The 27,598-nt window shown below is 45.6% G+C and overlaps 1 long non-coding RNA gene across 1 annotated transcript in view; it reads right to left on the reverse strand.

Moving 5' to 3' along the window:
• Positions 1-27,598, reverse strand: part of LOC138842776 (uncharacterized) — a 118,706-nt gene that overhangs the window by 9,817 nt on the left and 81,291 nt on the right. Inside the window, exon 2 of the long non-coding RNA XR_011377620.1 lies at positions 22,646-22,972. This is a non-coding gene — a long non-coding RNA (uncharacterized lncRNA). The remainder of the gene's footprint in view (positions 1-22,645; positions 22,973-27,598) is intronic.

The raw sequence follows: 27,598 nt of genomic DNA on the forward strand, positions 1-27,598 counted from the left end.
TTCCATTTCTCTAGGAGGTGGGTCAAAAAGGATCTTGCTGTGATTTATGTCATAGAGTATTCTGCCTATGTTTTCCTCTAAGAGTTTTACAGTGTCTGGCCTTACATATAGGTCTTTAATCCATTTTGAGTTTATTTTTGTGTATGGTGTTAGGGAGTGTTCTAATTTAACTCTTTTACATGTAGCTGTCCAGTTTTCCCAGCACCACTTATTGAAGTGGCTATCTTCTCTCCATTGTATATTCTTGCCTACTGTATCAAAAATAAGGTGACAATATGTGTGTGGGTTTACCTCTGGGCTTTCTATCCTGTTCCATTGATCTATATTTCTGTTTTTGTGCCAGTACCATACTGTCTTGATTACTGTAGCTTTGTAGTATAGTCTGAAGTCGGGGAGCCTGATTCCTCCAGCTCCATTTTTCTTTCTCAAGATTGCTTTGGCTATTCAGGGTCTTTTGTGTTTCCATACAAATTGTGAAATTTTTTGTTCTAGTTCTGTGAAAAATGCCATTGGTAGTTTGATAGGGATTGCATTGAATCTGTAGATTGCTTTGGTAGTATAGTCATTTTCACAATGTTGATTCTTCCAAACCAAGAACATGGTTTATCTCTCCATCTGTTTGTATTGTCTTTAATTTCCTTAATCAGTGTCTTATAGTTTTCTGCATACAGGTCTTTTGCTCCTTAGGTAGGTTTATTCCTAGGTATTTTATTCTTTTTGTTGCAATGGTAAATGGGAGGGTTTCCTTAAGTTCTCTTTCAGATTCTTTATCATTAGTGTATTGGAATGCAAGAGATTTCTGTGCATTAATTTTGTATCCTGCTACTTTACCAAATTTCCTGAATAGCTCTAGTAGTTTTCTAGTAGCATCTTTAGGATTCTCTATGTATAGTATCATGTCATCTGCAAACAGTGATAGCTTTACTTCTTAATTTCCTATTTAGATTCTTTTATTGCTTTTTCTTTTCTGATTGCTGTGGCTAAAACTTCCAAAACTATGTTGAATAACACTGGTGAGAGTGGACAACCTTGTATTGTTCCTCATCTTAGAGGAAATGGTTTCAGTTTTTCACCATTGAGAACGATGCTGGCTGTGGGCTTTTCATATGTGGCCTTTATTATGTTGAGGTAGGTTCCCTCTATGCCTACTTTCTGGAGAGTGTTTTATCATAAAAGGGTGTTGAATTTTGTCAAAAGCTTCTTCTGCGTCTATTGAGATGATCATATGATTTTTATCCTTCAATTTGTTAATATGGTGTATCACATTGATTGATTTGCATATATTGAAGAATCCTTGCATTCCTGGGATAAACCCCACTTGATCATGGTGTATGATCCTTTTAATGTGCTGTTGGATTCTGTTTGCTAGTATTTTGTTGAGGATTTTTGCATCTATGTTCATCAGTGATATTGGCCTGTAGTTTTCTTTTTTTGTGACATCTTTGCTGGTTTTGGTCTCAGGGTGATGGTGGCCTCGTAGAATGAGTTTGGGAGTATTCCTCCCTCTGCTATATTTTGGAAGAGTTTGAGAAGGATAGGTGTTAACTCTTCTCTAAATGGTTGATAGAATTTGCCTGTGAAGCCATCTGGTCCTGGGCTTTTGTTTGTTGGAAGATTTTTAATCACTGTGTCAATTTCAGTGCTTGTGACTGGTCTGTTTATATTTTCTATTTCTTCCTGTTTCAGTCTCAGAAGGTTGTGCTTTCTAAGAATTTTTCCATTTCTTCCTGGTTGTCCAATTTATTGGCATATAGTTGCTTGTAGTAATGTCTTATGATCCTTTGTATTACTGCAGTGTCAGTTGTTACTTCTCCTTTTTTTCTAATTCTATTGATTTGAGTCTTCTCCCTTTTTTTCTTGATGAATGTGACTAATGGTTTATTAATTTCGTTTATCTACTCAAAGAACCAGCTTTTAGTTTTATTGATCTTTGCTATTGTTTCCTTCATTTCTTTCTGATCTGATCTTTATGATTTCTTTCCTTCTGCTAACACTGGGGTTTTTTTGTTCTTCTTTCTCTAATTGCTCTAGGTGTAAGTTTAGGTTGTTTATTCGAGATGCTTCTTGTTTCTTGAGGTAGGATTGTATTGCTATAAACTTCTCTCTTAGAACTGCTTTTGCTGCATCCCATAGGTTTTGGGTCGTGTCTCCATTGTCATTTGTTTCTAGGTATTTTTTGATTTCCTCTTTGATTTATTCAGTGATCTCTTGGTTATTAAGTAGTGTATTGTTTAGCCTTCATGTGCTTGTATTTTTCACAGAGTTTTTTCCTGTAATTGATATCTAGTCTCGTAGCACTGTAGTCAGAAAAGATACTTGATATGATTTCAATTTTCTTAAATTTCCCGAGGCTTGATTTGTGACCCAAGATATGATCTATCCTGGAGAATGTTCCATGAGCACTTGAGAAGAAAGTGTATTGTTGTTTTTCGATGGAATGTCCTATAAATATCAATTACGTCCATCTTGTTTAATGTATCATTTAAAGCTTGTGTTTCCCTGTTTATTTTCATTTTGGATGATCTGTCCATTGGTGAAAGTGGGGTGTTAAAGTCCCCTACTATGATTGTGTTACTGTCAATTTCCCCTTTTATGGCTGTTTGCATTTGCCTTATGTATCGAGCTGCTCCTATGTTGGGTGCATAAATATTTACAATTGTTATATCTTCATGGATTGATCCCTTGACCATTATGTAGTGTTCTTCTTAGTCTCTTGTAATAGTCTTTATTTTAAAGTCTATTTTGTCTGATATGAGAATTGCTACTCCAGCTTTCTTTTGATTTCCATTTGCAAGGAATATCTTTTTCCATCCCCTCACTTTCAGTCTGTATGTGTCCCTAGGTCTGAAGTGGGTTCTCTTGTAGACAGCATATATATGGGTCTTGTTTTTGTATCCATTCAGCCAGCCTATGTCTTTTGGTTGGAGCATTTAATCCATTTACGTTTAAGGTAGTTATTGACATGTATGTTCCTATTACCATTTTCTTAATTGTTTTAGGTTTATTATTGTAGGTCTTTTCCTTCCCTTGTGTTTCCTGCCTAGAGAAGTTCCTTTAGCATTTGTTGTAAAGCTGGTTTGGTGGTGCTGAGTTCTCCGAGCTTTTGCTTGTCTGTAAAGGCTTTAATTTCTCTGTCGAATCTGAAAGAGATCCTTGCTGGGTGGAGTAATCTTGGTTGTAGCTTTTTCCCTTTCATCACTTTAAATATGTCCTGCCACACGCTTCTGGCTTGCAGAGTTTCTGCTGAGAAATCAGCTGTTAACCTTATGGGGATTCCATTGTATGTTATTTGTTGCTTTTCCCTTACTGCTTTTAATATTTTTTCTTTGTATTTAATTTTTGATAGTTTAATCAATATGAGTCTTGGCATGTTTCTCCTTGGATTTATCCTGTATGGGACTCTCTGCACTTCCTGGACTTGACTGGCTATTTCCTTTCCCATATTAGGGAAGTTTCCAACTATAATCTCTTCAAGTATTTTCTCAGTCCCTTTCTTTTTCTCTTCTTCTTCTGGGACCCCTATAATTCGAATGTTGGTGCGTTTAATGTTGTCCCAGAGGTCTCTGAGACTGTCCTCAATTCTTTTCATTCTTTTTTCTTTATTCTGTTCTGCAGTAGTTATTTCCACTATTCTTTCTTCCAGGTCACTTATCCGTTCTTCTGCCACCTACCAGTTATTCTGCTATTGCTTCTTTCTAGAGAACTTTTAATTTCATTTTTTGTGTTGTTCATTGTTTCTTTGCTCTTTAGTTCTTCTAGGTTCTTGTTAAATGTTCCTTGTATTTTCTCCATTCTATTTCCTAGATTTTGGATCATCTTTACTATCATTACTCTGAATACTTTTTCAGGTAGGTTGCCTATTTCCTCTTCATTTGTTAGGTCTGGTGGGTTTTTATCTTGCTCCTTCATCTGCTGTGTGTTTTCCTGTCTTCTCATGTTGCTTAACTTACTGTGTTTGGGGTCTCCTTTTCGCAGGTTGCAGGTTCGTAGTTCCCGTTGTTTTTGGTGTCTGTCCCCAGTGGCTAAAGTTGGTTCAGTGGGTTGTGTAGGCTTCCTGGTACAGGGGACTAGTGCCTGTGTTCTGGTGGATGAGGATGGATCTTATCTTTCTTGTGGGCAGGACCGCGTCTGGTGGTGTGTTTTGGGGTGTCTGTGACCTTATCATGATTTTAGGCAGCCTCTCTACTAATGGGTAGGGTTGTGTTCCTGTCTTGCTAGTTGTTTGGCATAGGGTGTTTAGCACTGTAGCTTGCTGGTCATTGAGTGGAGCTGGGTCTTAGCATTGAGATGGAGATCTCTGGGAAAGCTTTCACCATTTGATATTATGTGGAGCCGGGAGGTCTCTGGTGGAACAATATCATGAATTTGGTTCTCCCCCCTCAGAGGCACAGGCTTGCCACCCGGCCAGAGCACCAAGACCCTGTCAGCCACATGGCTCAGAAGAAACTGGAGAAAGAAAGAAAGAAAGAAAGAAAGAAAGAAAGAAAGAAAGAAAGAAAGAAAGAAAGAAAGAAAGAAAGAAAGAAAGAAAGGAAGGAAGGAAGGAAGGAAGGAAGGAAGGAAGGAAGGAAGGAAGGAAGGGAGGGAGGGAGGGAGAAAGAGAGAGAGAGAGAAAGGAAGGAAGGAAGGAAGGAAGGAAGGAAGGAAGGAAGGAAGGAAGAGTGAGAGAGGGAGGGAGGGAGAAAGGAGGAAGGAAGGAAGCAAGCAAAGAAGGAAAGAAGAAAGGAAAGAAGGAAGAAAGGAAGGAAGAAGGAAGAAAGAAGAGGGGGAGAGAGAGAGAGGGAGGAAGGAATGAAGGAAGGAAAAAAAGAAAATGAAACAAAGTTATTAAAATAAAAAAAATTTTTTAATTATTAAAAATTAAAAAGTAATAATAAAAAGAAGAAGAGAGCCACCAAACCAAAAAACCAATCCACCAACAACAAGCACTAAAAACCATACTAAAAAAAAAAAAAAAAAAGCAGACAGACAGAACCCTAGGACAAATGGTAAAAGCTAAGCTATACAGACAAAATCACACAAAGAAGCATACACATACTCACTCACAAAAAGGGAAAAAGGAAAAAAATATGTATATATTTTGGGAAGTCAGAGGTTTCTGCCAGCGTTCAGTAGGTGTTCTGTAGGAGTGTTCCACATGTAGATGTATTTGTGATGTATTTGCGGGGAGGAAGGTGATCTCCTCTGCCATCTTGAAGGTCCCCCCCAATGTCTTGTAAATAAGGAAACCCTGTAGCAAATCCTCTAATAGAGTAAAAGCACCCTCTAGAGATTTGATGAATAATCACCTCCCAATATAATTGCTCTGCACATAGTTTATTTTTTTAAGTGACAAAACCAATAGTGTAAATATATAATGGTCACGTGGTACTTTAAAAAATTCTAGAGACAGCTTTGCTTTTGAGGTCAGGGGTCATTGTTTTATGTTTTTTGAATTTCATTGGCTTATACATTTCTTTTATTCCAATGTTTAATGTGGTATCCACTGAATTACAAATTTTCTTGAGAAAATAAGTCATCACCTTTATTCGGTTGTGTGGCTAGATTATCTTTATGATATAGATAGTCACTGGTAGTCTTCTTGAGACTGAAAACACAAAGTTGAGGTTATAGCCTTAATTAAGGTTGACATGACATGAAATTTTAATCAGCAGGAAATAAAAGATAAATTATTTTTCTATTTTTATAACTTCTGAGTTTGGTTGTAATGTTCCATAGAAGATAACTCTGATTTCTATGTAATTTCCAGAAATGATCTGGGTCCATAGTTTTGAATTCAGTTCCATCCCTTACCAGTGTGTGATCTTGGGCAAGTTACTTAACCTTCTGATCTAGACTGTAAATATCAAAAAGGCAGTAACCATTTGTTTACTTTTAATTTTCAGGCATAGTGAATGGTATACAGAAGGCATCCAATAAATTATTGAAGAAATGAACAGACTAAAGGCACCTAGCACAAGTCAGATGTTTAATAAGTATGAGGATCCTTTGCCTCTTTCTTCTCAGTCCACTTTTTAACTTTTAATTTTGAAATAATTGTAGACCCACAAGGAGATGCAAAAATAGTGTGGGGTGTCCCGTGTACCCATCATCCAGCTACCTGCAATGGTGACATTTTACACACCTATAGTGCATTACTGACTGACTGGCACATAGTCTGACCAGTTTCTGCACGCACTCACTCTTTTTGTAATATTTGTATATGTATTGATTTGTATAATCACTGCCACATCAAGACACAGAGCTGCCCATCACCACAAAGCAGCTGTCTAGCGCTGCCCCTTTATAATCACACCCTTCCTCCCCTTTCCAAGCCCCTGGCAACCACTTAGCTCTTCTCCATCTCCATAATTTTGTCAATTTGAGAATGTTTTATAAATGAAATCATACAGTATCTAACCTTTCAAGATTGGCTTTTTTCACTCAGCATAATAGCCTCATGATACTTCCCAGTGGTTGCATTTATTCGTTCCTTTTTCTTGCCAGGTAGTGTTCCGTGGAATGGATGTACCTCAGTTTGTTCAACCTTCACCTATTGAAGGACACTTGGGTCGTTTCCAGTTTGGGGCTACCACAAATAAAGCATCTTTGAACATTTGCATATAGGACATTTTATGTGAGCATGTGCTGTGAACATTTTGTGTGAGAATGTTTTCGTTTCTCTGAAATAAATTCCCGAGACTGAGATTCATGGGTCATACAGCAAGTATATATTTAACATTTTAAGAAGTTGCCAGACAGATTTCCAGAATGGCTGTTACCATTTCACATGCTCTCCAAGAGCATATGCAAGGCCCAGTATCTCCACATCCTTGCCAGCATTTGTTTTATCGGTATTTTTATCAGCATTTTTTATTTTAGCCATTCTGTGTAGTGGTATCTCATTGTGGTTTTAATTTGCGTTTCCCTAACAACTAGTGATGGTGAACATCTTTTCCTGTGTTTATTTGCCACCTGTGTATTAGTAAAGTGTCCAAGTCCTTTGTTCATTTTCTCATTGGATTATTTGTTGCCTTACTGTTGAGTTTAGAGTTCTTTATTCTGAAAACAAGTCTTTTGTCAGGTAGTTTGCAAATATCTTCTCCCAAATGGTACTTGTCATTTCATCTTTTTCACTGTCTTCTACAGCAAAAGTTTTTAACTTTAATGAAGTCTAATTAGTCTAGTCTTTCCTTTTATGGATTGTGCTTTTGGTGCCGTGTCTAAGACCTCTTCTCCTAACTTTAGATCACAAAGCTTTTCTCCTACGTTCTCCTCTAAAAGTTTCATGGTTTTATATTTTACATTTAAATCTATGATCCATTTTCAGTTTATTTCTGTATAAGGTGTGAGGTGTAGGTCAAGTTTCATGTTCTTGGCTATTGATGTCCTGTCCATTTGTTTCTGCCAAGTGAGATAATAGCACCAGGTTCTACAGAAGCCACGGAAGTAAGATACTACCCAGAGGGGCAGGCTGTCTAAACAGCCCCTTGTAAAATTCATCGCCCTCCCCGGGTTACCTAGAATGAGCTCGATGCTACAGAAACCAAACATTTCACCACTGAGTCTTCCTTCTGCAATCATACTGTGAAACCAAATGAAGAGTCCCCTGCGGCCCCTTGCACCACCACCTAGAGTGAATTTTTGTTTGAAACAAGAAATGAGCATTGACCATTTCTGTTGCACATGATAAAATACCACTTAAGGGTAGGAAAGGGTGTGTTTTATGGAAACATGGTCCCAGAGGTAGAAAGGGCCCAAAGCAGGAATCCCTTCTATAGCATCTCTGCAAAGAAGGACAATATTTCATTCAACAAATATATTCTGAGCAGCTACTATGTGTCAGGAACTAGGCAATGAAGATGTGGAGTGAAAAAAACAGACATGGTCCCTGCCCTCTACTGGGGAAGGGGGTGGAGTACAGGTAATTACATACACATACACACACACACACACACACACACACACACTACAGAATGCTAAGGCAATATACGGCAGGGATATCTAACCCAGACTTGGGAAGCCTGGCAATGCTTCCTGGAAGATGAGACACTGAACCTGAAGCCTAGTAGATGAATTGCAGAGAGCTGGGAGGAGTGGAGTGGGTGGGATAGGAATGGTAATAAGAAAGAAGACGCTTCCAGGTGAGGGGGAACAGCATGTGCAAAGGCCCAGAGGTAGGAGTGAGTGTGGTGGAGCAGGGATCTAAGCCTCCAGTACTGCTGGTGTGTAAGATGCAGGGGAAAGAACAAGGGATGAGGCTGCCCAGGTCAGACCATGAAGAGCCTTGAAAGTTCAGCCATTTCATGAGGACACCAGGAATCCACTGCAGGGCTCTAGGCAAGAGCGTAACAGATGCACATTTGCATTTTAGAAATCTCACTCTGGCAGCATGGAGGCAGGTTGGTGGGAATCTAGGCGGCTGGCTGGGGCACTGGTTAGGAGACTGTTGCAAGAGCTGATGGAACAAAATGGGGGCAGTGGAGAAGGGTTGATGCATTTACACCAGAGTAGGAGCCAAGGTTTAAGGAGAGAAGATGCAGTTTTAAAGATCTCTTTGAGGGCTCCCCTCGTGGCGCAGTGGTTGAGAGTCCGCCTGCCGATGCAGGGGACACGGGTTTGTGCCCTGGTCTGGGAAGATCCCACATGCCGCGGAGTGGCTGGGTCCGTGAGCCATGGCTGCTGAGCCTGCACGTCCGGAGCCTGTGCTCCGCAACGGGAGAGGCCACAACAGTGAGAGGCCTACGTAACGCAAAAAAAAAAAAAAAGATCTCTTTGAGAAATGGAGGGATAAGTTGTGCAGAGAAACAGAGGTGAGTTGAGGGATCAGTGAGGATGGAGCCTTTGCTTGGACAGCCCTACTGAGGAAGAGCTGGCTTACTCCTTCCCCTTTGTGACCCTCCCATGTTTGACAGGTCTGCCTGAGCAGAACCCTGCTACCCTGTAACTTCCCTGCCTTGGTCCAACCTTGGCCCTGAGGGACCACCCTGAACGAGTCCACCTCTGCTGGTCATGGCAGCCCTTTGACTGTTTTAAAGACATGGGTCACATTCTCTCAAGCTTTCTTTCCTCCAATTTATTCACTTCCCACTTGGCATGGGTTCCTCTTCCGGGTAGTCCCTCCACTCCCCACCTTTAATTTAATCACGTGATGCCCAAACTCTGGATAGAGTCTGATCAGCCAGAAGACAATAAGCATCCCCTTCTGGAGCCTGACATTTCTACCTGTAGCATCCCCACACTCCTCTGCCCTTGTCAGGAAGCTGCCTCCCTTCCCTGAACATTTGAGGCAACATCTCCCAGTGGGATCTGTGGTAGCCTGGGCATTGGGGACAAGCCTGGGCCCAGAGCCTCAGCTGGGGAAACAGGATTGACGAGGCCCTTGCTGCCTCATTTCCGATAGCAAACAAGCCATGCCTGGGAGGACACGACCCAGCCTCACCAGCAAATGGATCTCCTGCCTTTTCTCCTCTGGTGAGAATCAGGGCACCAGCGACTGTTCACTGACCGCCGTTGGGTGTGTGGCTTGGTGAGGAAAATAGAGTTGGGACACTGACTCCGTCTTCAGGGACTATGCAGCCTCGTTGGGAGAGAGGATATAGAACAGGTGGTCAGAGACGGGCCTTTACAGAGGAGACAGGGCCACAGCTAGACCTCGAAGGATGGGGGAGTATCAGCTGGTGAGAAGAATAAGGCGATGCACTAGGACGGCACGGAAAGACGCAGAGGTCAGAGTACTGAAGGTGGACCCAGTGAAGGAAAAGAAGACACTCTGGTCAGAGCAGAGACTCTCTATGCGTGAACATTGAGAGAAAATGCTGTAAAGGTAGGTTGGAACCATAGCGGGCTAGACTCTCCTCTAGGTAGGGAGCTGCCGAGGGCTCTTGAACCAAAGCAGATGATTAAAGTGGTGAGTGGTTTGGGGTCCGGGTCTGGCAAAGTTAGCGATGAATCCTGCCCTCTGCTGTGGCCCAGGATGCCCAGGGAGGGTAAAACCCTTCCCGGAAGTCATCCAGGAAACCTAGCTGGCACCTGGCTGGCCTAGTTTCAAGTCCCCTTCGGGTGATCTTTCCAATAGCCTTTCCTAGGGGGATAAAGATAGGGACAACAGTGAACTATTCAAATGAGTGACCTGGGAAGTGCTTTGAGCGGCAACAACAAAGGCTGTAATCTGGGAGCAGAACTGGCTACGTCATCCTGTTGGTCCCTTGGTTACAGATTGTTAAGGATTTCAAGATGGCAACATTGAACCAAGCCTGGGGCCCCTCTAAGCACAGAGTCCTGTGCAACTTTAGGGGCTGCACGCTCATGATGCTGGCTCTGTCTGGGGGTCAAGACGAGAGCAGGTTCTTATCCAAAAGCACACAGTGGGCTTGCAGTGGGGCTCCCGCACCCAGAAGGCTCACAGTCAGTCATCTCCCTCTCTGTCCTGGACAGGTGACAGCCCAGCAATCCAGCTCAGGCAGCTTATGGCTCTTGGCCATAGGAAAAGAATAGACCAGGGACAGGAAACCTGAGTTCCAATCTTGATTTTGCTTTCAATCTGATGTAAGATCACTTAACTTCTGGGTCTTGGTTTTATGGCCCATATTAAGTGTTCAGCAGGTATTGTTTCTCTCCCTTTCCATAAAGAAGCCCCAATTGTAGGACCTCTACTGCATGGCCTCTTGCTGGAGTATTTGAAGCAAAACACAGGTTCCAATGATGGGTCTTGAGTTGCAGAAGGAACTCAGTGAAATGCATTTGTATCTTGGAGAAAACTCCAAATACTCTTTTGCACCCCATACCTTCCAACTTCACTAGAAAAGTCATCTTTAGCCATTCTCCGCCAGAGATGTGTTTGAAGAGATTTCAGGTCTACGCTTGGCTCTTCTGCTGACTCTCTGTAGGACTGCAGGACACTGACTTCCTCTCCCTGTGCCTCAGTTTCCGCTCCTGTAAAATGTCAGAATATGACAAGGTTCTTTTCTGCTCTCAGTTCTGCATTTTCTTGAATCTGTGAAGTAACTGGTCCAGATTGCATGATGTCATCACATGATGCTGGGATGAACTTCTCTGGCTCCGTCATTAGAAAATAAGCTCACTGAGGTCAAGAATGATTGTGATCTGTCTCTGAACCTCCAGTTCCTGGCATGGCAGTTTGCACTCAACTGAGTGTTGAACGAACAGAGACATCAATGGATGGACGAGGTCTCTGGGTTGGGGGGGCATCAGAACAAATGAGCCACGAAGTGAAAACAGAGATATGATCAGAAGGTGAGGCCTAAGGGGAAGAAAGAGAACCAGGGCAACATCGTATGGAGGGAGATTGAGTACTGGCTGACCAACATCTTAAATAACAATACAAAGGAAACAGAAACTTTAAGGCTTAAAAAAAAAAACACTGGATTTCATAATTAGGAGGTCAGTGGTGACTTCTGAGAGAAGCCAGGCTGCCCAAAGTTAAGGAATGGGTGGGTGATGAAGAAGTGTGAACAGCAGACATAAATGAATCAAGAAATTTTGTGGAAGAGAAAGATACGAAGGTCACAAAGCATTTGGGAAAACTGAAACAAGAAGCATCAATCGTTTATTGGTTTGTTTGCTTTGAGAAAAGGAGAACAAAAACATTTGTTAATCCAGAGGAAGGAGACAAGGAGGAAGAGACCGAAGACTTTAGAGAGTGAGAGAGGAGGCCGTTGATGGATTTATGTCCTTGAGGAGTCAGGAGAGAGAGAGAACCAAGGGCACAGCTCTTTCACCCCCACTCTCTGCCACCTGCAAATGTGACAAGTGTATCAGCGGGTGCTCTAGAGGGAAGCCAGACCTCAGAAGGGGGTTGGGCAAGGTGACTTTTAAGGTGCCCTCCCACCAATTCTATGACCACCGTGTCCATCCATCCTTATTGTGCCACGTGGCCCACAAGCAGATGATGGCAGACAACGTGAAGAACATCTTTGAAATACAGTCCAGTGCCCACAGCATTCCCTGATCTACCAACAGCCCTGACTGATCAAAGAGGAAATGAGCCCTTGGAGACAAACTCCACGTGTTCTGGGCTGTGGCCCAAGGAGGGAGAGTGGCCGAGTAGGAAAAACACCAGATTGGGAGTCTAGAGTCCAGATCCTGTCTCTCCTTATCACTCTCTAAGCGTCCTTGGGTACTCCCCTTCTCTGTGAGTCACAGTCTTCCCTGGAGAAACAGGAGTGTGAGATCAGTGACTGGTTTACTTCTATGTTCTCTGACTCGAGTTTTTTTACAGAGTCATCCTGAAAGAGCTGGCACTGTCTCTGAGGTTCTTGGGCAGTTCTGCACTTCGTGTGATCACCACATACAATGGGCAAAACAGGTCCCGTGAGGGTAAAGCAAGTAAGTCCTCCCTGGCAAGTCACACTCGTGTCACTGCAGAGCTCACAGCACTGGCACCGGCTCCAACAAGAAAACCCACATGCTTGTCAGTGACATCCTGGACCCTCCCATTGGGAGGGCACCCTCCCATTGGGCTGTGGCACCAGCATAACCGAATCATGTTTGGCGAAGGAAAGATCCCGTCTGGCTTTGCACTAATGACACTGAAGAAAAGGTCGGTACTCTTTGGGGGACTGAATTCCTAACTGACTTCCAAGTTCTGAGTTCAGAACTAGGTTTGCCCTTTCTTGACAAAGCTCCCCCAGGATTAAAGGGAGCTGATGTATCTTTGTCATCAAACACATCATGACAAATTAGTCTTTCACTAATTCAAACAAAAATGCATTGAGCAACTGCTTTGTCCATTAAAGGTATGTGAACCGATGGATGGATGGACAGAATGGATGGATGATGGGTGAGTTCACTCACCAGCTGGGCATATGAGACAGGGTTTTCTCTCTCACAAGTGACAAAAACTTAAATTTAAGTAGCTTAAGAGAGAATAAAAAAAGAAACGCACTGATTTATGTATCTGAAAACTTATCAAGAGTTTGCAAAAGTTCCTCTTTACCTTGCAGCTCTGCTTTCTTCTGTGTTAGCTTCAGTTTTAGATAGTTTTTTCTCCAGTGGCCAGGCTTACCCCCAGCAGCTCCAGGCTTACATTCTTCTAGCTTTGCAACCCCAAAGGAAAGAGTGCCTTGCCTCCAGGAGTGCTAGAGAAAGTCCTGAAGAGGATTTTCACTGGCTCAGCGTGTGTCATGTGCTCATCCCTGGACAGATCCTGTGGCCGGGAGGGTCCAGTGCTGAGTCTGAGCCCTGGGCATACCCACAAAGTCTAGAGGTGATGTCAGCCCCAAAGAAACCCCACAGACTGAGAGTGAGGATAGAAGAGAAGAGAATGGATCCCCGGCAGGCAAAGTCCTCAGATGCCCTCTCACTGGGTAACTAAATATAAAGCAATCCCTTTGCCACTTAGAACCTCTCACTTTCCTCCCTGGTCAACCTCAACACACAGGCTTGTGATATGAAGGCCCTTTGAGAAGGTGGGGAGTATTCTTCTCACTGGTCATTTATTAACAACCACCACAGCTCCTCCTCCCTCTTAAAGCTTTCCCCAACATCTTGGCCTCCAGACTCTTCCCTTTTCTGACCTAGGCCACTTAACATTTTGTGTCATCCAATGTGACAACTAATCATTCGGTGTATCTGGAGCAGAAACAGTACCTAGACTTTTGTCTGGCCCAACAAGAAAGAGTGCCATGAATAAGGCCCTCTCTCCCCACACAGGAAACTCGCAATCTAGTCAGTGACAAATCTTGCATTGTTCTCTAATTGCTCTGTGTGGAAGTCTAATCTCCAAAACAGAACTACCGGCTCCCTGTGGGCGAGGCCAGGCCTTACCCTTCTCTCCTGTCACCCGCATCCCTCCAGGCTGTCTCACCTTGAGTGGACCAGTCATGGGGCCTTGGAGCCCCCAGCAGTGAAAGTGCTGGAAGCCTGACATGCTAAAGGACGCTCATGTTCCCAGCGGCCAGGACAGTCCTCCTCTTTGCCACCTCACACCGCACGCCCTGCTTCCCACGCCACCTCATTCTGGGCCCTCGGTCACCGCATCATAGTCACCCTCACCTCCAGCTTAACAGTGACTTCCGTCTTTGGTTCTGAAGTCACTGGAGCTGTGTGGCCCTGGCTGTCCTTTGCATCCAACCATTTCCAAGCCAAAGGGAGGAAGGATCCTTGTCTAATCTGTATCAGACCAGCCAACAGAGTGGCAGCTTCATGATCTGCTCCTGCAGTCAACAGATATGTTCTCAGCATCCACCGCTCTGTGCCCAGAACATGTGCTGGGTTAAGTGGTGAATGGCAGGCAGGGCTCTGTCCTCCAGGAGCTCACACACCAGCAGGAAAGACCACTGGCCCCTCACCCAACCCTGGGAGAGGTTTTCATGCTCCCTAGTGATCCCTCCTATCCATTCATCAGAATGGGGATGAAAGGAACTTGGTACAAGTAGCCAGGTGTCTTGGTCATGGTACAGGGGAGTAGGGAGGAGAGGAATGGAGTGGCCTCATGATGGGTGACTCAAAGCGGTCCTTCTGTGTCATTTGTCAATCAGGTCCCTGGACTAAACCCAAACTCACTCTCCCTCACCTACTGCCCAGTAGGTGTTGGGGTAGCCACTGGCCACATGCTGGGGCATCTTGGCTTTGGCCTTAGCCATTTTTTTTTTAATTGGGGTATAGCTGTTTTACAATGTTGTATTAGTTTCTACTGTACAGCTAAGTGGAGTTCCTGTGCTATACAGCAGGTTCTCATTAGTTATCTATTTTATATATATTAGTGTATATATGTCAATCCCAATCTCCCAATTCATCCCACCTCCTTCCCCCTTTCATGTCCATATGTTTGTTCTCTACATCTGTGTCTCTATTTCTGCCTTGCAAACTGATTCACCTGTACCATTTTCCTAGATACCACATATATGTGTTAATATACAATATTCACTTTTCTCTTTCTGACTTACTTCACTCTGTAGGACAGTCTCTATGTCCATCCACGTCTCTACAAATGACCCAATTTCGTTCCTTTTTAGGGCTGAGTAATATTCCATTGTATATATGTGCCACATCTTCTTTATCCATTCATCTGTCAGTGGACATTTAGGTTGCTTCCATGACCTAGCTACTGTAAATAGTGCTGCAGTGAACATTGGGGTGCATATGTCTTTTTGAATTATGGTTTTCTCTGGGTGTATGCCCAGTAGTGGGATTGCTGGATCATATGGTAATTTTATTTTTAGTTTTTTAAGGAACCTCCATACTGTTCTCCAAAGTGGCTGTATCAATTTACATTCCCACCAACAGTGCAAGAGGGTTCTCTTTTCTCCAAACCCTCACCAGCATTTATCATTTGTAGATTTTTTGATGATGGCCATTCTGACTGTTGTGACGTGATATCTCACTGTACTTTTGATTTGCATTTCTCTAATGATCAGTGATGTTGAGCATCGTTTCATGTGCCTCTTTGGCCTTAGCCATTTGTTTAAGGCAGCCACCAGGACTCTCCTGGGAGGTTCCTGTGCCCTACTACTTACCCCAGTGTGCCCAAGTCTGCAGTGGGTACACTCGGAAAGCCTTGCTTCCCTCACATCTTTCAAATCAGCACAGGCCTGAGTGCTAGAGAGCAGCTCAAAGGACAGCTCATGGACAAGTCTAAAGTGAAATAAAGCAGCCAAACTGAACTGAGCCAAACTGAACGACCCTCTCCTAGGCACACAGGAATTGATTTGTTTTTTAAAGGAGGAATATTTCCTGATCCATCTGCTCTTCACTGAGTATCTCTTGAACTCCCAAAGGTGAGGCTTTCCCTGGCAAATTTCTGCTCTTATCGCCTTTGAACTCATAGGTGAAATTAATCCCGGGATCCCAGTCCCCTTCTCTCTCCCCCCACCTCCTCTTTCTAACATTAAAATCTGTTTCTGCCTTTCATATCCACACAGGAGGGGGCAGAGCTCCACTAATGAATGTTTGAGAAGCCCTTTGAGATCCTGGATGAAAGGCACCTTATAAAATACAATAAAAAATAATAGGAGTAATTACTAGCTGGGCTAATCCCTGTAGGATAATTTGAGAGCTTTCCTCAGGCAGATTCTGAATTCATGCAGAAACACATGGGTTCACGAGGAAAAACTAATTTGAGAGTTCGGGGGCCATTGCTATGCTTCTCCCATTCTAGGATCGTGTACTAGAATCTTTCTGAAACCTGAGGTGCATTGCAGCGGGCCAGAGCTGGAAAGGATCTTTGAGATGATCTGTCTAACCTCTTTGGTGTGCAGATGATGCGGTGAGGCCCAGAGAGGCGAGGCGACCAGCTCAAAGTTGCACAGCAAGTGTGAGAGCTACAGCTCTAGAGGTCCAGTCCCTGGATACCCCAATTCGGGGGCTCCTGTTACCCCACTCTCAATCAATAACACACCCTTTCCCATCTCTGTATACTGATCACCTTCTCTTGCACAGCAGAGCATTGGAATAAGAGTCAAATAGAGCTGAGTATGAATCCTAGTGTATGAAAGACAGTAGCAGACAAGTAAGCCTCAGTTTCCTCATGCGTAAAATGGGAATAATGATGCCTTCCTATAGAGGTGCTGTGAGGAGCCAGTGAGAAGTGCACACAGGAGTACCTGGCATGGAGCACGTGTTCAGTCAATGCTGCTTGAACGAATGCTCCAAGAATGAGCCTGGCAGTGCCAGGGTTTGACCTACAGTCCTTGTTTTATACAGCTGTGTTCAGTCTGTATTTAATGAGCACCTACTATGTGCTGATCTCTATGCTAAGCTCTCCAGGACGCTATCTCATTCAATCATCATCACCATCCCCATGAGGCCAGCAGTGTCAAATTGAGGTTCGGGGAGGTTAGCTAACTTGTGCAAGGTCACACAGCTGAAGAGGAGGCAGGACTTGAACCCGTGCTCCCAGCCACTATGTAACACTGCCTTCCCTTACAAAAAGAGGCATGAACATTGTTGTAACCACAGTGGAGCCCGCAAAGGAGTCTCTGCTGTGATACAGGAAAGGAGTGATGGAGGGGCCGGGAACAGTAGTAGCCTAACATGATCCACTGAAGCACTTTTACCTTCAAGGTTATGAAAGTAACACTCTTCTCCTTACGTCAGATTATTTATTCTGAGCGCTGCACTGATGCAAGCCACACGATCTCCCTCAGGAAGGGCAGTTAGTAGCTGTAGCTGAATTTGGAATCAAGAAATCTTGGGACTTCCCTGGCGGTCCAGTGGTTCGGAGTCTGTGCTTTCACTGCCGAGGGCTCGGGTTCAATCCTTGGCTGGGGAACTAAGATCCCACAAGCCGTGAGGTGCAGCCAAAAAAAAAAAAAAATCTAGATTCGGGTCCTGGATCTGCTCCTTAGAAGCCAAGTACCTTAAGCACTCTGCCTTCAGAGTCCCGTGCTCCTGGTCTGTATAACAAGGATAACTCTTCCCACGTTACCCCTCCAAATGGGCTCTCTGGAGTCTCAAATGGGAATGAACATGGAAGTACTTTGTCAGTTGCAACCTTCTGTACGAATGTAAATCATTGCTGTTACTAGTGATAGTTTTAAGCCTTTCAATGTGATAAAGCAAGTGGCTAGGGTCCCAGGCTGGTGGTGGACTTCAGGAAGACTGACTCAACACAGCTGGCAGGCAGGGGACAATATGCATTACCAGTCTTCGAAGGACAGTTTAGTGCATTCAGAGCTCAGATTATTTGATTGGAAGAGGGCACTTTAGGGGCCCAGCCCTTTGAAATTCAATTGTAAACCTAATGGGTTCCATTTATTTCAGGTTTCATCTTTTTCCCAGATGAGACCCAAGGTCAGAACCTGTTGTTTCACATTCTCTGCTTCTGTAAGTGTGGAAGAAACCAGCCCCTGTGAAAGGCCACTCACTGGGTGAGGTCGGCAAAGGAGGAAAGGAGCTGATGCGAGCGTTGTTAATCACTCCCCGGTGATTTCTTCATCGATGAAGACTTTCCCAAATACCACCTAGAAACTAGAATAACCAGGACTGTGCCCTTCTGAACTACCGTCCTCAGGATGGATGGCTCTGAGTCACCCTCTCCAGAGATTTCCAGGGCTGATCAAGACTGTCAGAGCTAAAGGGAACTCCCAAGTTGCCCTCTTCCAGCCTTTGGGCCTCGTGGAGACAGCTGTCTGACACCCCAGAGACAGGGTGCTCACTCCCTCATGTTGTTGGACACTCTCCAGCCACCATCTGCCTCCAGGTGATTCTCTCTCACTGCTCATGGGGTCTCCAGCACCACTGGTATCATGTCAACTTCAAGACACCCCTTCCCAAGACTAAATTCCCCATATTAGAAGGCAAACCAAAAGTACAACCAAAAGTGCATGGCTTTAGGCATCAGAAAGAAAGGCTTGAATTCAAACCCTGGATCAATAACTCATCAGCTGTGTGACTTTGGGAAATTTAATTAACCTCTCTGACCTTCAGTGTGCTTATCTTTAAAACAAATAATAATCATCAGTACCTTTCTGGATTGTTGTTAGGATGCAAACTAACATAGAGAACGTGCTTGCACATAGCAGGCATTCAATAACCAGTAGTCTTTATATGGCAAGACTCATTCATTTTAGAAAACATGTATTGAGAGTTTACTTTGTGCCAGGTGCTCTGCTGGGTGCTGCACACAGGAGAGCAGAAAAGAGGAGTGGAAAGACAATGGGCTTTGGTGTCAAAGACCTGCGTTCTAATCCAAACTCAACCATTTACCAACCTGGTAACCTTGGACAGTGGACTGACTGAGCCTCCCTGGACCTCCCTTATCTCATCTCTGCACAGGGATGGTGTAGGTGTTAAATGAGATGATGTACATCAAGTGCTGAACCCAGGTCCTCGCTCAGCATGAATGCTGAGTAAGTGGGAGCCGCACTGCAAGATTCAGGGATGCTGAGTACGTGAAGAAGTTAATGCAAGGCCGAGTTCAGGCAGGACAGGGGATATTTTATTATGCAGAAGTTAAAGTAATCTTATTTAATGTTATGGTTCCTGACACTGTTTGGACTGTTTCCTTTGTCTACTTATTTTCCCAGGGAAATAGACTCTTGAATATAGAGGGACAAAGCCCTGTCCCTTTAGCTTTGCCGTGTTGTCTTTGAGAATAGAAGGGGGTCAAAGCTGGGGTTCAGGGCCAGCTCCATCCAGCTTCCATTCAGAGCGGAGAAACTAAGGCAGAAGATCAGTCATGTAGGCAGGACATCAGGGAGGGGAACGGGGAAAAAGGGGCAGAAAACTCAGTAGGCACAAGGGCTCCCTGGCCCTACAAACACAGGGCAGGGACAGCACTGAGACCTCTGAGCCCATCCCTGGGGGTCATGCCCAGCTCAAGAACTGCTCAGGGCTGGGTCCATCCATCCAGGGCCTCTGTGGAGCTGAGAAAGGCAGCAGCTGACAGAGACATCATACTAATCCTAGTCTTTTTTTTTTAATATTTTTTTTGATAAGGACCATTTTTAAAATCTTTATTGAACTTGTTGCAATATTGCTTCTGTTCTGTGTTTTCGTTTTGTGGCCACGGGGCATGTGGAATCTTAGCTCCGCAACCAGGGATGGAACTTGCACCCCCTGCACTGGAAGGCGAAGTCTTAACCACGGGGCTGCCAAGGAATTCCCAATCCTAGTCTTTCTTCGTTTGAGCCACTGGACCCGGGAGAAGCCAGGGGGAAGGAAAAGGACAGTTTCATTTTGTCCCTATCCTGGAATATCCACGCAAAGTGCCTGTCCTGCTTCTGTTTCAGGTAATATGGTAAAGGAAAGCCGTGCTTCTCAACCTATGTAAGTCCTCTGGGGTTGTATAAAAATGTAGATTCTGATTCTGTGGGTCTGGGTGGAGCCTAAAACTCTGCATCTCTAAAGAGTTCCCAGGTGATGCTGAGGCTTCCCTGAAACTCTCTGCCTAGGAAACATATCCAAATGTTAGAAAAAAATCTTTAAAAAACATATTTTTAAATCAGTGGAAGAGACTTCAAGGAAGGGGAACCTAAGGCCAGGAGTGAAGCCGGCCCCCAGTCCAAGTGGATGCATGTAAAGAAACGGTCACATTCTCTGGGGGACCCTGCACAGCCTCGTGACCTAGAACTGCTATGCATAGAACTCTGCCAGGAATGGGGGAGGGGTGACACTCAGCATTAATTCTGTACCCACGCAGGCTGGGGAGTCACACTGGAGACCCCTCCACGTAAAGCCAGGATTCAGGAAGGGCTATATCCTGAGGAAAACGGTGAGAGATAAGAACAGCAACCACACAACAAAAGAAAAACAAAAAACAAGGAAAAGTGTCTGTGCCAGGCTTGATTTGGGGTAGTTGGAGAAAAAAATTGTCCTCTGAGATTTGAGGGCTACTGGCTGACCCTTGCTTGACCAAGCAGGAGTCTGAAATGACATGGTAGCGTGGTCTTAAAACTCCCCTAAATTATCCTTTCAGTTTCAAGTGGACCCTGGTCTATTTTATGTCCTGATGCCCAGGGAAGCAATCACAAGTCCTCCTGCAGGAATGTACCTCAAGCCAAACCACACAGTATTATCATAGGATTCCCCCCCAAAAGGGCCTCACAGTCCAAATCTCAACGCATCCAAGGAAACAGACCACCACGAGTGAGAGGCAGCAGAAAACAGCACTCTGTAGAATCAGACCCACAAAGACTTCAGAGATTGGGATACAGACGATTGAACAATAATGTTAATATGTTTAAAGAAATAAAAAGAAAATTAAAAGTGAGTAAAGAGTAAGAGATTATAAAAGCGACCAGGAAGATTTGAAAAAATAATCAAAGTGCCTACTAATGATGATTACGTTTCCCCAGCTTCCTATATTGAAGGCAACACATTTTCTATTAGAAAAAAGTTTGGAACGTGCCCATCCCCTCCCTGGCCATTAAATGCAGCCTGTTCACACCTGTCCTGTGTCAGCAGCCGGGAATGTTATTGCAAATATTTTTCCAGAATCATCCCTCTGCCTGGCCCATCCTGTCTTGGGCTACTCCTCCTAGCTCTGGGATTCCCCGGCCTCCTTCTCCAGTTCCCAGATCCTACTTCTGGCCCTCTTCCTTATTTAGGTGACACATCCAGACAGTCCCTGGGTCCCCTCCCAACTCCACATGAGCCCCTCTTTCACAGTGGGACCCTCAGTCCCAGTGTGAGGGGTTGCAAACGTGACGGTGCTAGCAGCGGTTATAATCTCACCCCATTCTACCACCACCGCCTGCTTACCTGTTTACAAAGCACCTTTCATGTCCGCCAGAGCACTATCGTTCTCACAAACAGAGAAGAAGGCTCACAGCCATCATCAAGTGTCTAGAAGACAACAGAACCAGGATACAAAATAGGACTCACTCCTGTGCTCCCATCTTGGCCCCGCGCTCGTTCTGCTGCTTCACAGCTGCCTCCAATTACAGCAATGCTCAATCACCAACCAGCGCTTTCTGCTCCCTTATTATGTCAAACCCTTACCAGCCTTCACTGATTGATCTGAACTGACATTTCCTTAGTCTTACCCAGTTGGTTGGGAAATCTCTGCGTCATAGCCAAATATATATTTATGGTCAAGAAAATGTTAATTTAGGTCCCATCTAGCTGAAGATAATCTGTCTCTGGCTACAATCAGTGGAGACATAAGGACAAGTTGGCTCAAGTGAGAGTCAGTGAAAGCTTAGCAGAGAAGAGGTGTGGGAGTGAGCCAGGGTCCCATGCAGATTCCCTTCCCCGTCTCAAGGCGGTATCTCAAAAATCCCACAGAAAAACATTTTATTTTACTCCCAGAAACATGAAAGACCATGATACATGACAGTATGGGTATATACTACAGATACTAGGCAAATTGTGAAATTTCAGTTAGGGTTCTGTTAATTTTACTCCTGGGAGATTTTCCAGCCAGAAACTGAAAAGGAAATTTATGGGCGCCCTCTTGTGGGCATATCTAGCACTGCAGGGCCGCCTCCGGCCGCCCCCAGCCACCCCTGCGCGTGGGGGGAGTTGACGGAGACAGGCGCTGTTCTGTCTGCCTTCGCGGAGTCTGCATTCTAGTGGAGCCAGGTGGAGAAAGGAACAAGCAGGTAAATGGGCAAGATCCTTTCAGATAGTGAAAGAACATAAAATAGGGTGACGTGATAGAGAGTGCCTGGGTGGAGGGGGTCTGAGTAGGGGGTACCAGTTGTGTGTTCAGGGAAGGTGGCTAGGGGAGGGGATGGCTGAGCTCAGGCCCCCAAGACAAGAAGTTACCGACCACGAGGAGATCAGGGACTAGCGTCCCAGGCAGTGCAAAGGTCTGGAGGCTGAAACGAGCTCGGAGTATCTGAGCACAGAGAAACCAGTGTGGCAGGTGACGCAGAACGAAGAGAAGACCACCGGGCAGTCAGGGCAAAGGAGGAGGCGTCTCTGGGAACACCCACCTCATGCAGGTGGGAAAACGGGGTCTGTTGTACAGACCCCGCCCCCCCATACCAGGTCCTTCAGCAAATCTAACCAGCTCCGACTCAGACCGTCCACTTCCCCCCTCTCTACAGCCACCCGCAGCCCATTGTCCTCCTCTCCTACAGCAGCTTCCTAATGGATCTCCTCGCCTCCTGCAAGGCAGAAAAGTGATCTTTTACCTGTAAATGGATAGTAGCTCACCCTTGCTTAGAACCCTTCAATGATTGTGCATTTAGAATAAACCCAACTCAGGCCGTCCTTCTCCCTCCCTCCCTCTGCTCCAGCCATAGTAGACGCTTACCTCTTTTCTGCCACAGGGCCTTTGCACTTGCGGTTCCCCACACCAAGAATGCTCTTCCCCTGGTTCTCGCCAAGTCTGGTTCCTTTTCATCCTCCAGGGCTCAGCTTAAACTTCTCAGAGAAGGCCCCAGGTTACTCCAGATCCCATCACCATGTTGATTTCCTTCATGGTACCCACCACATTGTGTAATTATTTTATTTAATCATTGTTTTCTTGCTTTTTGTCTTTTCCATCTTGGGTTTTGACCTCCACGAGGGCGGAGACTATAACACTTTTATCCACCACGGGATCTTCTGTGCCTCCGAGGTCCTGGCATTCAAGTGATATCTGTGGAATGAACAAACGAGCCCCAGGAGATGGGAGCCCATGAAGACCTTAGTGATAATGTAGCCCAGTAGCAATTTTTATTTTTAGCACAGAACCTCCTTCCAAATGAAATCTTGTACAGAACCTCAGTGCTGAGACAGCAGACGTGAGCCTTGCCCTCCTGGTTCTGTCTTTGTACCACCAAGAGCCCTGAGTGAGCTGAGGGTGCTACGGGCTCTTAAGAAATCCCCCTGCCCCGCCCCCGGTGGCTGAGTTGTCCTGAACGGCCCCTCAGCCCGGCATTTCTCTGGCTGTTGCCCCTGCTTTGATCCTTAGAACAGAAGCAGGATGGAACATGGCATTTTGGACTGTCATAAGCAATTTAGGAAGTGCTTAGAGTTAAACGTTTTGGAGGAAATTTACACTCGGAAACATATTTGGGAACCTGATGATTTACTCCTGGGGGGGCGGGTGTGAGCACGGTGGTTTTCACTTCAAAGAGCAGCGAATGATTGTGGGCTCAGGCAAACTGGGAGAATTCCCTGGAAGCCCTGTGTACCCAGGAGAGGGGGCATGGACCACCCGCTTCTGACACCAGGCAGCACAGCCCAGTGGGCCCAAATGGAGCATGAGACAGCAGAGGCTGGGCTCACAGGGCATCTGGGTGCCTTGGGAAGGGGCCTACGTGTGTTGGACATCTTTTATGCCCCACTTCACATATCCTAGGCTTACCTTTTTACCTTGGCCATTGCTGTGGCAACGGGCGCTACAATAATTACACAGAGTATCTCTTGCTTTCTGATGGCTACTTATTAGCTGTGTGATCTTGGGCAAGTTGCTTAACCTCTCTGTCTCTCACTTTCATCATCTGGAAAACGGGGGTGATAATGGTACTCCCTTCATATGGCTGTAGTGAAGATTATACAAGTTAATACATGTGAAGTGCTTGTAACAGTGCCTGGCACAGAGTACGTACTACCAAAAAGAGAGATGTAACTATTATTATTATTATTATTATTACTCTATCTAGGGCTGGGTGCTAGAGGAGAGAGATGGGCCTCCTAACTCCGAGTCTGCTAAGTTGGGGCCTGCCGTGGACGGGAGTTGACTGCAGACCTCGGGCCTATGGTTGGGAGTGGGGCAGGGGAGCACAGGAACTACCATTTCTCGAACGTGTAGAATCTCAGAAAACTCTCAGGGAGAAGACACTCTTGCTATCTCCTTTTTAGACGTGAGGAAACCAGGCTTAGAGAGGTAGCGAGTGTTGCCCGAGGTCCCGTGGCCAGGAGTGGCTGACCAGGGCTCCAGCCAGACCCGGCAAGCCTGGACCTGGTGCCCATGGACACCGTGGGAGGCTGCAGAGACCAGAGAGGAAAGGATGTCTCCCTATCGCTCCTTGATTGGTAGCGTCCAGAGATGGTGGAGAGGTGCCTCCCAGCCATCCAAACACAGGGGATTGCCTGTCTGGGCTGAGAGGAAGGTAGGCCCTGAACCCTGCCTGCCTGAAGTCCAACCAGAGGGCCGGGCTCTGGGGCATGAGGGTGGGGCAGAGGGGCTGTTGGAAAGAGCACTGGGCCAGGCAGGAGTCAGGAGCCGGATTTCAGGCCTGGCTTCCTGTGCAAATACCAGCACCAAAAACAGGGCCCTCCAGGCAACGGGTGCTCAATCAATATTTGCTGAACAAATGGATGAATGAACCAATGACTGAATGACGTGGTCCCTGCTCTTGGGGAGTTTCCAACCTGGAGGACAGACTCATGAATGTCATTATAGAGCAGGATGTGCTGTGTCACTTCTATGGGGTGGCTCGCAGGGGCTGCAGGAGTCAGCCGAGGAAAGCGCCCTGTGAGCCAGGACGTATTCCAAGAAGGGAACTTGACTGGGCCTAAAGGATAAAGGCGGATCCAGGTGGCAGAGAAGAGTGGCAAGCACAGAGCAATGGCAGGCCTGCACACAGAGTGCCTCTGAGGCAGGAACAGTTCAGCGTTTGAAAGGCATGTGAGAAGGTGGCTCGATACTGCACAGACCTTTATACTCTGGAACATATTCTGCTCCAGCAAGCCCCTCCCCTCCATTCTCCTAAAGCATAACTGCAAACTGCACAGTTATCTGTAAACTGGGCATGCGCCCAGCTCCCTGGTACTGGTTTCCTTTTTTTTAAAAAAATTATTTATTTATTTTTGGCTGTGTTGGGTCCCCGTTGCTGCACGCAGGCTTTCTCTGGTTGCGGCGAGCGGGGGCTACTCTTTGTTGCGGTGCATGGGGCTTCTCATTGCCGTGGCTTCTCTTGTTGCGGAGCACAGGCTCCAGGCGCGCGGGCTTCGGTAGTTGTGGCACGTGGGCTCAGCAGTTGTGGCTCGTGGGCTCTAGAGCGCAGGCTCAGTAGTTGCGGCGCACGGGCTTAGTTGCTCTGTGGCATGTGGGATCCTCCCGGACCAGGGCTCGAACCCATGTCCCCTGCATTGGCAGGCGGATTCTTAACCACTGCACCACCAGGGAAGCCCCCCAGTACTGGTTTTCTTAAGTCTGGCCCCATATCAGGAGCTGGCGTAGTACAGAGAACTGTAGGGCCCCAGCCCCACGGGTGTCCTCCTTCCAGCAACTCCCGCCTCAGGGAGCTGCAGGCCGAAGCTGAACTCAGGCCTGGGCCTGCACCTTTGCCCTCCCCCTCCTCAGCCACCTGCCCAACCCATCACCACGGCGTTCACACACCCCCTACCCGCCCTGCACTGGCCAAACATGGCAGAGGGAAGCCAGAGAAAACCAGACTGGCAGGCCTCACCAGGTGGCAGCCAGGCCTCACCAGGAATTTGGGGAGGAGAGGGTGACATGGGAGTCACTTGGGCTCCCTGAAGCTAGGAAGCCGTGAAGGGGAACTGCCCTCAGCGGGGACCCAAGGGCCAGGAGTCTCATTCTTTTCTTCTTACCCAGTAGCCCTGTAAGAGTTGAGAGAATTATACCAGCTATAACGACGCTTTATACCTTTAGAGGGCTTTACAGTTTACAGCCCATGTTTGCACAAGGTATCTACTCTAACAGAGATGCAGCAGCAGAAGTGGAAATGGGCTCGCCCTGAAGAGCCAGTTCGGGCCCGGTGCTCTGCCCCAGAGACTCACAGGGGAAGACGTGGCCTGAGCAGCTTCAGACCCTGCTGGCCTTGGGGACTTGAATTTCAGGACCAAGATTCAGAGGCTCTGAAGTGTGGGAAAGGAATGGGATGATAAAGATGATGGCGACGAGGATGAGCGCGTTGCTGACAGTCCTAGGGCTCTTGCCATGTGCTGAGCACTCGCTTGTGTTTGAGGACCTCGAAACAACCCCATAAGCGGGCACCACCATCTCACACGTGAAGAAACTGAGGGTCAGTGAGGTTAAGCAACGTAACTGGTAGCAAAGTTAGTAATCCTGTTAGATCCAGGATCTGAGACTGGGAATGACCATTCCAGAGGCTGATTTCATAGACACTGCCCTACACTGGCAGGAACAGCTGTCCTTACTACCATCCATGAATAACCACCCAGAAGTAACATGGATCCCTTTGCTATCCTACTTCAAATTGGATCGCTTTCCAAACTTCATGGACGTCAGCCCCCTGCTGGCCAGTCAAGGGTGATACGAGCCCCACAATAATCATCGACTGCCACCTAGTGGCGCCACGTGGAATGTCACATTTCTTTTCTTTCCCCTCTTCATCCTATGTGATACTTCAAAAACCAGAAACCAAAATGTTAAAAGCTGACTCCTTGCTTCTCCCTGCTTCGACAACCTAAGAAGAACTGCAGGTAGATGCTATTCCAATATTATGAATGATGAAATGAAGACCCAAGGGAGTTAAGCAGCTTCTTAAAGGTAACACAATGAGGATTGTATATAGAAGTTAAGGGTCAGAATCATTTATTGAAAGTGTGACCCTGAGTAAGACATTTTATTATTTGTTTCTGGTGCACACCAAAAAACCCCTCTGCTACAATAACAATTTTTTCTTGGCTTTATTTAATAAAAAGTTCCTCCTTTACCCATCTAGCTCCCATGCTAGCTCTACTGTATTTCAGTTTGGTACTTGAGTGAATCTGTTTCTGGGCTGTCTTTTCTAATCTACTGGTCAATTTGTCTCTCACTAGGTTTGTACCATATAGTCTTAACTGCTACAGCTTCATAATAAAGTGCAGATCCTCTCTCCTTATGCTTCTTTTTCAGAAGCATATTGTCTATTGTTGATGCTTCTTTGTGAATTTAAAAATCAGTTTATCAAAGCTTCACATAATCCGATTGAGATTTTTATTGAAGTTGCATTGACTATATAATAGAGAAACTGAAGAGAATTCATCTTTATAATGTTAAATTTTCCTATCCATGAACATATGCTATCACTTCATTTACTTAAGTAATCCTTAATGTCATTCAAAAAATTTTTCTTAAGTTTATACATTCCTTCAGATTTTTTCCCACAGTTCTGATATTATAAATGGTTCTTTCTAAAATTATGTTTTTAACATTTTTCTACAACTACAAAAATGCAATAATCATTTTTTTTTTTTTTTTTTTTTTTGCGGTACGCGGGCCTCTCACTGTTGTGGCCTCTCCCATTGTGGAGCACAGGCTCCAGATGCACAGGCTCAGCGGCCACGGCTCACGGGCCCAGCTGCT

Source organism: Globicephala melas, chromosome 8, assembly GCF_963455315.2.
Source record: "Globicephala melas chromosome 8, mGloMel1.2, whole genome shotgun sequence".
Taxonomy (NCBI): domain Eukaryota; kingdom Metazoa; phylum Chordata; class Mammalia; order Artiodactyla; family Delphinidae; genus Globicephala; species Globicephala melas.